Source organism: Columba livia, chromosome 1 (genome assembly GCF_036013475.1).
Source record: "Columba livia isolate bColLiv1 breed racing homer chromosome 1, bColLiv1.pat.W.v2, whole genome shotgun sequence".
NCBI lineage: Eukaryota > Metazoa > Chordata > Aves > Columbiformes > Columbidae > Columba > Columba livia.
This window is the reverse complement of record NC_088602.1, coordinates 30,613,484-30,626,116: the sequence shown is the minus strand read 5'-3', so window position 1 is coordinate 30,626,116 and position 12,633 is coordinate 30,613,484. Positions and strand designations below refer to the sequence as shown.

Sequence of the window (12,633 nt, the reverse complement as noted above, 5' to 3'; positions counted from 1 at the left end):
TTTTTTTATATTCAGGTTGTGGTCTTCACAAAACCTCTCTACATCCTCTGTGAATGACACCATCGTGCTATTGTTTGTTTTAAGTCATCAATCTAGGCTACATCTGAGTTTTGGGAATCTTTTTCCAGCCCTTTAAGGATGGTCTTTTTTCTCTGTCAGGTGATTAGATTTTTTCATCCACGTTTTCCATGCATCATACTTTTATTAGAAAATATTTTTCTTTTGCGCTGACAAATGCAGTCTTGCCATGGTCATTGTCTTGTCAAAGTGCTACTGTGAATATCTGTTTCCAAAACTACTCTTTTGGTATTTTCATTTTCCTGCTTCAGTTTAAAGGAATAAAGATAAGCTATCTGTCTTCATTTTCAAGGCCTATCAAGACTACTTCTACCTGATACCTCTCCCTCAGTATCAAGAGGTTGACTCTGGTTTTGATCAACATATGATGCCAGCTTCCGTCATTCAGTCATTAAATTTTCAGACCACAGTGGATATTTTCTCCTCAGCTACCTCTCATGTATTGGTTGATTTCTTTGTAAACAGAACTGTTCACTATCTTCCTTCAAATATCTTCTTAAAAGTTTTATGTACTGTGAAGCTTAAAACAATCCAACCAGACAACAGTTACATTGGAGTTATATTAATGCCAATGCTTATCACAGTAGTACTGTGTCATTGGATTTGTAATGTGGCATAATCTCTCAGTTGTCTCTTTATGTAGAATTCAAGCACATCTACTTTTTGTTGTGTGTTTATTCATGGCCCCGCATAATGAGAAGTGGTCCAGGGCAAGGCCTCCAAAGATTTATGGTAATACAAACAAATGATCATGAATTCTCACTGGATACTGCAGTGTAGCTGTTGGATTCTGCTGTGCCTAATGTCATGTTATATTTAATGCAGACAGAAGGTGCCCCAACTAGAAACCTCACAAAAGTGAACAAGAAGTGAGGTGCAGCCAACAGATAAAATGCAAGTCCCAGAAGCCGCCTCAGCTGTCAAACCCAAGTCAGTAGGTGCTGGCATTGGGTCCTGAAAGCATCCCTCTCTTCTCCACAGCAGTAATAACAGACTCTCCCTTCTCGTAGATGGAAGCAAATGCAAATATTATCAAGTTCTGCAGAGGATGCAAAAGGTTAAAGGACTCTTTATACTTCTGTAACTTCCTTCCGTTCTTTAGTGCATTCCCTCCCTGACACAGCATCTCTTGGTACAGAAATCTTGAATAACCACAAGCAGCTGTTCCAGCCATACTGTTGGTCAGTCCTTTTTCAAATACCACCCTATTTCTGTTGAGAAGGAACCTACACTAGTTTTGATTTGGTATATTGGTACACTGCTATCTCCTAGTGCTTTGTTTCCACTGTGTCTTGAAGAAAATGATTCTTCAGAAGAGTTGCAAGCATGAATTCCGTCAGGAATTCCTCAGGTATGTCACCCTCTTTTGGGAAGTGGGTCTGCGTGTATCCCTCTTCTTTTAAAGTGACACTGAAATGTGGGTGTATAGATTATACAGAGAAGATAAAATGTTTAGTGCCCAGCTGATACAGAGATGGTAGATTGGACTATGCAGACAAAAATGGCACTGTAAATACCAAAGAAAATATAGTCAAATAAATTAATTTTGTCAGAATAAACTACAAAACGTAATTACAAATCGTTCTGTATCTAGCAAGAGCTCTGGACTAATTGATGGGGTGGAGACAGTGATTGTGAAATACTGTGGGAGACTGGAGAGGCTATACAACCCGAAAGCTTGATCATAACAAGAGTTCTCAGTTAGCTATATATGACTGGATAAACTTAACATTAGGCCGTCATACACAGGCTGTATTTTAGATACCATCAAGAACTACTTTTCGAGAAAAGCTAGAGGATCGAGAAGAGGACAGCCCTTGATTTGGTCTAGATTAGCACACAAGAGGTGGCTATAGAAGAGCCATTCAGTAGTGATATATCGTACTCAAGTTTCTCTAGGAAAGAAAAAAATATTTAAAAAAAAATCCAGTGTTTTTTAAAAGAGAAGTATTGCATATAAATGAAGATACAGTTTATATAAATACTAAAAGACCCCCAGGAACTTTGCTTTCTGATTCTAACCCAAATGAATAAGAATTGGCCAACACGTCTAAACAGTAAAGTAAGTTTTTAGAAATAAACAGAGGTCTTTCAGAAAGTGAAATCCAAGTAAGCAAAGTAGCAAGTTAAATATTAGAACTATTATAAGGCAGGACATAAAGGTTTTTAAATGCAACAGGCTAAAATCCTAGAAGCCAAAGCCTTTTTTTTTTTTTTTACAAGTGTAAATTTTGCTTGTAGAGAGGTGAGTTCAATAGACAATTATGGATACAGGGAACGTTTAAAGACAAAGTCATCGCAGAAACAAATGAACTCTGCATGACAAGGTTTATTACAGATTAAGAACATTCCCACATGAAAGTTGTTCTTTATAGGGTATATTTCAGATTTAAAATATCAATAAAATATTTTTGAACAAATTAGTTGAATAAACAGTAACAAATTGCCAGACAGCCATTCAGTAGTCCTAGAGAAATTCAGAAATAAAATCCATGAGCCATGAACTGTGTTGTATAATCTGTCACTTAAATTACCTTTGGTAACAGAGGAATGGAAAGTAACAAATATGACACTGGTTTTAAAAAGGGCTCTAGGGATGATCATGGACTAATGGGCTAATAGGTCTGACTACCACAACAGACCAAATGCCAGTGAATGTGATAAAGTATGTAATGAATAGGAACCATCATATTGGCTTTTGTACGAGGTAGTTTTGTCTGAGATTTGCCAGTTATTTGAAGGAGTTGGCAGGTAGAAGAAAGGGTGACCCAAATGTTTTAAAAAAGCTCCATAACCAAAGACTGTTAAGAAAATGAAGTATTGAGTCACTTAAAAGATTTTGTTGATTAGTAAAGGGTTACAAGATAAGGAACAGTATTGCACCTACTGGGCAGTTTTAACAGCGCCACCTCACAAAGGTTTGTACTGGCACCTTTGCTCATCTACTCATTCCTAAATGGTCCGAAAAAGTGCAGTGATAAAGATTGCAGATAATAAAAGGAAAATATTCAGTTGGAGTCAGACCTGATGTAGACCCTGACGGATCTTGCAGCAGGACCTATGGTGATCCAGGAGCCATGGCTGTCACAGAGGCCAGATATCGCTGACCCTGCTGTTCAGCCACATCTATCAGCAGAGAGAGGCAGCGGCTGTTGGATTACAGCAGCCATCACCCTGCAAACTCCGAGCTCAGCAGGCTGTGACCAGTCCTGCTGCTCAGGAAGGCGGGGACTTGTGGCTGTTCCACATCAGGGGCTGCAAGCTGAAGAGATGATTCTTTGTATTTCTCAGGGTTTCACAGCCCTGATTGAGTTTAAAGTGCAGGTTTTGATCCTGGAGGTCCTGCCTGTCATAGAGGTGGAATATCACTGTTAAACTGAAAGGTAGTATCTTGCCGCTGTGAGAAGCCAGGGTTCTCAAGCCATCTTACTGGTGTTCGCATGGATTTTTAGCAGCTCCTGCTAATTCCTGAAATCATTCTGAATGAAGTCGACGCTGGCAAAAAGTGGCAAAATGGTATTTGAAACAGAGAAGTGGCACTGGCATGCTGGTGCATTTCAAGTATTGGTGAGAACTGTATATGATATAGAGAAGGATGACTAAGAGGTATGGCACAGCTCTTCTGCAGGGACAGTAAATGGATCAGGATTCCTCAGTTTGGAAGAATATGGACTGAGGAGCAGGTAATGTGAGAAATGCCTCTAAAACTGTGAATACGTGGAAGTGTTTAATATTAAGTGTTTAATATACACTCCCTCTTTTCATAACAGAGGAACAAGAGGCCTTTGGTCACTGTTTTGTTTAATTTAGGTGATTTTTAAAATGGTGGAAGGCTGCTTATCACCGGTTTTATTTGCCATGGTTTTGTGGGTACATCTTTTCAAGTGTACAAAAGTCAGCTGTTTACTGGTCTTGAAAACTCCACTTGTCTTGAACCAGCCATGGCCAAAATCCAACCTGTGCAGAATTGCAGCTTTTCTGTAAATAAAAGTTTGTAGTCCTCATTGATCACTGATAAGTTTTCAAACATGACTCAAGTGTAAACTGGTCTTGTTTTCCTAAATCTGCAGATATATTTTTTTAATCATCTGCTTCTGTTTGTTCCTTTATCTGACAGCAGCAACATTATGGATGGGCAGATCGGTTTTACTTCTGTTGTTTACAAACCTGTGGGCAATGGAGAATGCCAGTTTGCTGCTACTTCAGAAAGCTAAAAGCAGTAGCAGGCCCTAAAATTAGTCCCAAGGGAAATCAGATAAAGAATCAGAAATGTTTCACACAACAACCACAGGGTCTGGGAGGAGGGGTGGAGTAAAAGGCATCCTTGTACCTTTGAAACAGCTGTAACAGTTTCCAAGCTGTGGTCCACAAACCCCTAGTAGACTACAAGGCTATGGTAAGTTGAACAGCTGTTTGGCTAAACCATAGTTAAGTGTTTTAAATAGTGTTTCCCATTAAAAGTTTGATCAGATGGGTGTATAGTGGGTTTTGAAAAATATTAGGGGCTGATAACAATCTGTTGTTCCAAAAATATGGAAACCTCTGTTCTGGGGTGTATGAAAAGGTAGAGAGCACTCCCCGCTTTCTCAGCTCTAGGTATGTTGCCTGTCTCTCCACCAAAAGCAACAGCCAGAGGTTCCCAGAAAGGAGCCAGGACAAGCAGTCTGGTAGCATTAACCCTTCTGTCCCCGCCATGTCCTCCCCAGTAACAGAATTGTGGAGTTCTTAATCATTACTTTGTCCTTGAGTATCACTAAAAGTCTTTGCTACCCCTACTTTTCATATATATTCATGACTAGTAGATTTAGATTTGAGAAGTGAATATACTTTTCAAGTCTTTGGGTCAAATATTAAACTTGTCAACTCCACTACATTAAAATATATATCCATCTTTGAATTAATACCTGATTTCTCATTGCCAGAAAAACAGATTTTAAAATTTTCTGTTCTGTCATTAACAGATGTAAACTTCTCTTACAGGTATTAGCATGTCTTACTATAATGTTTGTTAATTACTTTAAAAAAATCCCAATTCTGTTTGACCAACTTCTTTTAATTTATGTCAGCCCCCTGAATGGTAATTTTACATTGTAAAAATCTTCTTTGTCCTCATATCAAGTCTCTTAGTGCTTTTTTTTCCTACTGAAAAATTTCTGGAATCATAAAGTATTTGTATTATCCCTGCTTTTAGTTGCCCTTGACATAGGTTACTTCCCATTGTTCTGAGTACCATACAAGCCCATCCATAAGTAATTTGCGGAGAAGTTGTCTTTTCCAACATCCTGCGCATCTTTATGTTAGGAATTATGGTGGTGTCGAATTTGAGAAATGCCAAATTATACGCCTTGTTCGGATGGTATGAATGTGTTTATCCTGAAGAAATCAGTTGTCTAATCTAAAATGACTGTAGTGTTTTTTACGAAATTTAAACAAAATACTAGAAACAAAAGTTATCAGTTATAGTGTTTTAGAAGGAGCTAAAGGAAGTTGGCAGGTGAGCATGCTCTGTGTAACCTTTTTTGTTAAATATTTTTCAGTTGTATGTTTTGATACATGTATTGGAAATAAGGGGGGTTGTCTATGTTTTTATATTATAGTGCTAAATACCTGTTGCTAACTTACATGATTCTGAAGCTGTCTGCTCAGGCTTAAGCTGCTAGGTGAATATGAGATCAAGGGGAATCTTTGCCTTGTATCAGAAAACAACACGTTAGGCAGGAGAGAGTGACTTCTGCTGTAGTGTGGAAGAGGTTGTTTCCCGGTGTCATCTGTGAGTGACAGGAGAGAGGGATTTATGGGTCTAGGCAAGGCAGATGGGTACAGAAGCGGTGATGGAGTCTATGGGTAGGACTGGGAATGAGTGTATGTGAACAAAGAATTTGAGATAGGGATCAGAACAAGGTTTCCATGGGAGTTAGAGACACCTCAGAGTCGGTTGGAAGTCACTTTACCATAGAACGTGGATGTAGCTCTCTATCTGAATCTAGTTCACTCCACACTTGCCCTTGCTACAGCCTTCCCTGTGTCTTCCTTCTGAAACTCCAGCTGCTTCTGCAGTTCCTGCACGTGATCCTTCAAAGTGGAAAACCTACTTTCCTGTTTACTTCAGGAACAGTTGCATGCAAAGATACAGATGGTCCCACAAAACCCTCCCATCTAAAGTTTCTCTTTTGTCCCATTATACTTTCTCCTGCCTATGGGGTTCTGCACTGCAGGTGCAGACAGACAAATGACTCATAGAATAGAATCATAGAATCATTGAGGTTGGAAAAGACCCTTAAAATCATTGAGTCCAACCATTAACACTGCCAAGTCCACCTCTAAGCCATATCCCTAAGAACCTTGCCTAAATGCCTTTTAAACACCTCCAGGAATGGTGACTCAAACACTTCCCTGGGCAGCCTGTTCCAATGCGCCTTTCCATCAATAATTTTTTCCTAATATCCAATCTAAACCTCCCCAGCGCAACTTGAGGCCATTTCCTCTCATCCTATCACTTGTTATTTGGGAGAAGAGACCAACACCCTCCCTGCTACAGCTTCCTTTCGGGTAGTTGTAGACAGCGATCAGGTCTCCCCTCAGCCTCCTTTTCTCCAGGCTAAACAGCCCCAGTTCCGTCAGCCGCTCCTCATCAGACTTGTGCTCCAGACCCATCACCAGCTTCGTTGCCCTTCTCTCCACTCTCTCCAGCACCTCAATGTTTTTCCTGTAGTGAGGGGCCCAAAACTGAACACAGGGTTCGAGGTGCAGCATCACCAATGCCCAGTACAAAGAGACTCAGTTGCTGAGGAAGTGCTGGATGCAAAACAATAACACCTCTCAGTTCCAACATACAGTTTGCATCTCCTCCAAGTGGGACATGTTCCATCATTTGAAATCTGCTGATCATAGATCAATCTTTAGTTCTTTTTCCCTACTTCAGGTAATACTCATTAGAATGTGACAGGTGTTTTTTCCACATGATAAATTATTATTATTTTTTTCTTTTATAATGCTTATCTTACTGAACAGCAGAAAAAAATCTCAGATTTCTAAAGCCTGGTCCTCGTTGATTTGCATTTTTCTGTGATGTATGACCTTCCTAAAAACAAATACAGTAATTAATCCAGTGGATGATTGCTCCTACTGGTGATAAGTTGAAGCTTGCTGACAGGATGGCTGCTTTTCTTTATTATTTTGCAGACCACTTAAAATTGTTCATGAAGTCTAAAGAATCTGCAGAAAGATTGAAAGCTGATGTCTTAGGGCATCCCCCTAAATACAAGGTTTTTTTAAATGCAGGTTTGTTGTTGTTGTTTGTTTGTTTTAAAACCAGATATTTTTGTAAGTCTTAAGCTTTTATTATTTAACCATTTTCCTTCTTAATATATGACTGCACACTTATGTCTATGACTAGACTTAGCTAGCCAAAAGCATGATTTCCTTTAAAGTTTCAAATTCCATAAATAATTAATATTCCTTTCAGCTCCTGACATTGCAAATAGGTTAGGTAACAAGATCACCATAACAATAATAAAACAAAGCATACTTTTTTTTTTTGATCCGAGGTACACTTTAATGTAAAACTATTTTGGTGTTTCTTGGGCAGATTTTTTATGGTGGATATAGAGATCACTCTTTTAGTTAGTCAATACTGGTCTCTAAAAATTGGCTCTGCTCTTATTGCTTGTCGTATGTCATTTTATCTTTAAAGACTGCAGGAGTTCATGACTGCTGAGAGGTAACACCTTGAAGTTTTGGCACTATCCTCTACAAAGTAACTTATACTGTTATATGTCAGTGAAACATCAAATATTGATACTATCTGTGAAACAACGTTTGATATAATGGCTATTAGGTTACTTGAAAAAGGTCTTGTAAAGATGGATTTTGTGTCTAAAAATGTATGTCATAGATACTGTTTGTGATAAATGCTGTTTGTGAATTGCTACAGGCGAAAAAAATATTTACATACATTTACGTACAATATGCTAGTCTTAACCATAGCTATTTTTATCTCCTTCTAAATATCTTATCATAAACTGGTTGTAAAGTATTTAAAGAGATGAATCATTTCATTTGTTGAAGCATTCAGTGCATCATTTAAAATGGCTACTAAAGGAGAGAAGTGGATGCACGCTTCTCTTAACAGCTATGCATAAAAATAAGGTATCAGAGATAATAATGTAGTGCCAAATCAGTAAAAATGGTTGTTATGTTTTGCTGTATGAGCAGAGCTCTTCACAGAGTGGTGATCTCATTCTAGGATTACAGTTATCTAAGTAGATTTACTTTGCTTGATTTTATTCTGGTGATTTTGTATCCATATTGAAAATAAGAGAACAGAAACACCTAATTTGTTGATCTTCAGCCATGGTAAAAGCTTTCAGAACTTGGTATTTCACCCCAGGATTGGATCCATAGCCCTTTTAAATTTTGGAGTTTCAGAAATTGTGCAGGTGAGTAGGAAACGCAAATATGAAAGGAAGAAACTCAAATGGAGAGGAGGAAATTCTTTTCAGAAGGAAGGGAAGGATGAAATACGATGTAATGAGCATAGGAGAAATATTATAATAGGGTGAAAATGGAGGAGCCAGGTAAGTATTTACACTATTAATTTGTATTTAGTGTTCAGACATGTTATGCTTTATGCTTGCATGGAGAACAGATTCAGACTTCAGCTTTCTGACTAACTGCTGTGCTGAGCTGTACTTTGCTCTGTACGGTTTTGCTTTAGCACAGTTGCTTCTAAGGAAGGCTTTAAAATGACTTTCAGAGATGACCTGAATCACAAAATGCATTATACTACTAGCGAATGGTCACGGCCCCAAATGTTTTGTCTTCCTAAGTTAGCTCTTCAAAAAAACCCCATTATTAGACATGAAAAATCAAAGGCAGTTTTTTTTCTATATTTCTGTTGTTAATTCTAGTCATTAGCATTTGGAGTGGGGCGCAGGCAGGCAGTAATACTTAAGAGTGGCAAAATTTGCATGCAGAACATTGTTGTAATAATGCTGAAATTGAGAACTGAGATTGCTAATTAATTGTTATTCACCAGGACTAGCAAAGTAAATTAATTCATAACCAAATATAGCCATAGAACAACAGATTACTTACATCAGCTTTCATTACAGGTTAGACATCAGTGTGAGGATTTCGTCCATAAGCTGTAATAAAATAAAATAAATTAGGAAATTGGCAAAAAAGTCTGAATCATAAGTTGTTCATTTATGTACTTAGTTATTCCTTGAGTCCCATGAGTATATATGGTATTATAGCAGAGTAAATATTTATGGAAATTATGTACTTCTTAAACTGAGCAATTAACTAATATTTCTATAGTGACTGCAACTGGTCTTCATGAATTACTGTGCTAAAAACTTGTTTCTTTTTAAACGTGGTGGTTTGCATCAGATGCTGTAACTGGCCATCCAAGCAACACTCCAGGGTAACTGATCCCCAGGCTGATGTGCAGCAGAGTCTCATCCCCTCTAACACTGCCCCGTGGCTGACTGGGGACACAAAGAGTGAAAATGGGTGAAGCAGGGAGAGTCCGTATGGTGCCAATTCACAAATATTTTTGGAGTGCTAATATCTACTTTTTGGATGGTAGAGTATTACTTTCTGCTGATAGAGATAGGTCTACATAAGAATTAAGTGTCTGTGTCACTGGGCAGCAGTTATTAAAGGCATCCAGTGAAGATATGAATACCTGAAAATTTATATAACTGTATTCTTTGTGGTAATTCTAAAAGGAAAAGGAAATTAAATGCAGTTTTAAATAAAAGACTTCGTGCAGTATTTTATAATTAGCCCTTACTGTAATGTTGTTTTGCATTAGTGTTACACTATGTTATGTTACATGACTCTAGAATTGTTTAGATCATATAAATTCTTCAGTGCAAAATAACACTTCAAGTGGACCCATATTTAGATTTTAAAGGTGTCTTTTTAGTTGCACGGTAACTGACAACTCCGTGTTGTTCTCATGTAATAGGCAGCATCAGGGTGACTATTCTGAAATGGTCATGAGTGGAAAACCATGGTATGCATAGGTCTCCTGTGAGGTATGAATTGCCTAGTCCCAGGATTATGTCTCTCAGACTTTCCATACTAATAAGAAAGTGCAGACTGTGAACTGTCCCTTTGGTGTATATTCCGGCGCCCAGATCAGTGCCCAGGGGGAAAGCTCCCTTTTCCATCCTCTTCTCTGATTATTTGTGCTTTGGTATGACAGTTCTGTAGGAGCAGAGTCTTTTTTTATTGCCTGGGCTGGCAAGCTGCTGAAGGTGGGATGAAGAGGTTGTCCCCACAGACCTGCTCTGCACTGAAGCTTCCTGCACAGAGACTGGGCCATGTCCCAACTTTAAAACCAGCCCTTCACCCATCTTGTATGTAATTATAGTTCATTTAAAGTAACCATTATAATGCAAGTATCTGTCACCATGACATAGGATTTCAGCATTTTTTCACAGCAGTATTTACTGTGTTCAGTAACAAATCACTGAAATATCAGCAGTGTCATTTTAAGTATCAGTTAAATGTGTTATTTCCTGAATCAGGTCTTAAAAGTTGGGAATGTAGAATCCCAGTGATATCAAGCTTTGATTTCTGCTTACAGCAGATAAACTTAACACCCCCAGTAGTACATAGTTAGCCCTAGTAGAAAAGCAAGTTTTCTTTCTTTTGGGTCAGACTTCATTTCTGTGCTCAGTATAGTGAACACAAGTAATGTTAAGTAACAAAAGATACTATGCAGCACAAACATGTTCTATGCAGATGAAAGTCATTAGTAAATTTTCTTTGTGCAGAGTAAAGGAAGTTGAAAATGTGCTTTTTCTCATATTATTTTAATTCAAAAGTTGTTATCCATAAGTATTTAGCTTAAAGATATGCTGCTAGGTTCACAAATACCTAGTGAACTTCACAAAATTAATCACATTTCAAATACGTGATTCAGAGTCTAGGATTCAGATCTTAGGATGGGATGAATCGCCCTCTGGAGGTGCCCGTTTCAGTCTACTGACTTCACAGGAATCCTGCTTTGAACTGACGAGCTCAAGCTAAAAGTCAAGTGAGTGGCCCGTCACCTTAAGAGAGGAATAACTGTGAGCATTTCGTATCATAGTAGGTCTTTTCTGTAGACCTTTCTTTTTAAGAATGGCTGCCTTATTCCTCACTTCTTCTGTTAGTGTTCTTCTTGTGCTGTTTCTAAAATTAATAAACGCAATTGTTACCCTTGCTATTTCCTATGTATTTTGTTTTTTCCTGTCCTTTTCAATCTTGTTATCTTTCCCTGTGGTGTGTGTTTGTTTGTATTAGCTACCAAATCTTCTGATGCTTTTCACTTGCTACCTCTCTGACCATCCTACCTTCCATGCTGAGGTATCGTCCTAACTTCTGATGTGGAAGATTGCTGACACTTTCCTTTGATGCTGATACCATTATTTTCTCTGAGAGACAGTATTGTAGTGAAGACATAGAAAAAGAAGAATATGGCACTCATGTTAATTTTTTATGGTTTTGAATAGTCAAGAAGTATTGTTCTTCTGCCTTCAATATAAAATGTGCTGTTTTTCTAATGTACTTTTAATTTAAAGATGTTTGTAGAAATGTAAAATCAAATGTCAAGAATATAAAATCCATATTAAAGACATTTAGATTTAACAAAACATAGCATTAGTCTTTATTTTAAAAATCTAGTCCCATATGGCTCACTTGCAAAAAGTGGGAGAAATTTTAAAAGTTGTGGACTGGTGAAGTCTGACTTATTAAAAGGTGAATATTTTCTTCCTCCCAATGTGATATTTGCTTGATTTATACCCATTAAAGATCTCTCCTTCTCTTGAGCTCTCTGTCTTCTCCTTTTTTTTACTCCTTTTGTTAATGTAAATTTCCTATTCCTTTCTCCACTGGACTCTCCTAAGTCTTTTGATTCAATACCAATCCATTTTTCTCTTGTGTGCATCCATTAGACTAAAATACTGCCTTATGCATGATCATATATATTCAAGAATATACTTACTTCTAAACACTGTAAGCATCTGCTATTTTAAGACTCCCAGTAAACCAGATAAGAAACTTAACAATTCAGTGACAGTATTTTAAGTTTTTTATGACACATAGCATCAAAATATGTTGCCTCCTACATCAATAGAATGACAATTATGGGCAGAGATAAACATTCCTGTAAAAATATAGACTTATGGTACTCGTTCAATATAGGAATGCTGACTTCAAAAGAGCATCTGAACGAAAGCAAGCATACTGCATTTATAAATGGTATGGCAGATGTTTTCAGATTTTGTTTGCAGATAAAGAGAAATGCTAATGGAAAGAGTGCTTTGTATCGATAGTATCAGCAGTTAAAATTAAAAAAAAAATAATAAAGACAACTAAAACATGTACACACATAAAATCAGGAGAATTTTTGCAAATCATGCTTTGTTATAGCACAAACATTAAATAAAAGTTACTGTCTGAGGGGTAGATACCTACATATTTTATTATCTATACTAAATATTCTTTAGCTAATCTGAATTCTTTGGATTTGAGATAGTGCAATAAAAGGAAAGC

At 37.5% G+C, this 12,633-nt stretch overlaps 2 long non-coding RNA genes across 61 annotated transcripts in view; one reads left to right on the top strand and one right to left on the bottom strand.

The window, feature by feature from the left end:
- LOC102090459 (uncharacterized) overlaps positions 1-12,633 on the top strand; it is a 95,821-nt gene that overhangs the window by 14,016 nt on the left and 69,172 nt on the right. For 3 of the 34 annotated variants that reach the window (XR_010470449.1, XR_010470479.1, XR_010470486.1), the window contains one exon: positions 11,018-11,906. The exons of 24 other annotated variants lie outside the window; for them this stretch is intronic. This is a non-coding gene — a long non-coding RNA (uncharacterized LOC102090459). Of the gene's footprint in view, positions 1-370; positions 9,182-10,294; positions 10,436-11,017; positions 11,907-12,633 lie in introns of those variants that run through there. 7 more of the 34 variants (XR_010470467.1, XR_010470489.1, XR_010470468.1 and 4 more) reach the window with 4 other exon arrangements.
- Positions 1-12,633, bottom strand: part of LOC102090642 (uncharacterized) — a 105,034-nt gene that overhangs the window by 67,930 nt on the left and 24,471 nt on the right. For 24 of the 27 annotated variants that reach the window (XR_010470526.1, XR_010470527.1, XR_010470530.1 and 21 more), the window contains exon 2: positions 9,175-9,224. This is a non-coding gene — a long non-coding RNA (uncharacterized LOC102090642). Of the gene's footprint in view, positions 1-9,174 lie in introns of all 27 variants that reach the window. The other 3 variants (XR_010470537.1, XR_010470535.1, XR_010470522.1) reach the window with 2 other exon arrangements.